This window comes from Penaeus monodon, chromosome 23 (assembly GCF_015228065.2).
Source record: "Penaeus monodon isolate SGIC_2016 chromosome 23, NSTDA_Pmon_1, whole genome shotgun sequence".
Lineage (NCBI taxonomy): Eukaryota > Metazoa > Arthropoda > Malacostraca > Decapoda > Penaeidae > Penaeus > Penaeus monodon.
The window spans coordinates 28,710,071-28,710,898 of NC_051408.1; positions in this window are offsets into that span (position 1 = coordinate 28,710,071).

The window sequence follows — 828 nt, forward strand, 5'->3', positions numbered from 1 at the left end:
CAGTAGGGCTAAAGGTTAACATAACTTTAAATGAAAAGTGGAGGTGCAACTTCCACAACTTGATGTATCTGTAACATTCTGTTGCCACTAGACAGATAAATCTTATGTGAATAAAGAAAATTATGCTATGGCCAAGATGTTTTCTAAACTTGATTCATTACTGAAATAGTAGCTAATGAGATGAAAGGATATATAATTTGAATTCAGCAGGAGTTCGTGTTTCCTTGCAAAGCATAAAGACCTTGGGAAAAAGAAAAAAAAAAGAAATAACCTGCTTAGAACTTGGGACCATGTTTGGCAGCTCACGTGAAATGCTCTCACAAAATTTTCTCTAGGATTAAGAATCAGTTATATTGCCAAAAATGGGAAGAGCGGCAGTTGTTTGATTTAGTTGCAGTTGAAAGAGAGTGGCTGTGGAGTTGGCAAGCGACACTAAGATCACTCTATCGAATAAAATAGAGGAAGCTTGAATGACGTAATATCTCTTCAATACATTAGGTCAGATCGAAAAGCCACCGTCATGTCTGAGGAAGGTGAAGCAAGAAATCTTATCTGCTAAAGAAGAAGTGTTAAAGGTGTTTATTCTAAAACTAACAGTTCCCAGTGACCAGATATCCCACAGTGAGTTCAAAGAACAAGGTTGAGCAAACACGTGAGAGTAGCTGAGACTGGCTAAGAAGTCGGAAATTGGCTACCATTGGGCATTATAACATTCACAGCTGAATAGGTCTTCGAAGAGTCAAGCCAATGCTTGCGCAAAGCCGAAAGATATTTTTGAAGATCCATTGTTGTTCGAGCTGTCCAGGCTTGCGATATCATCTGTGGATT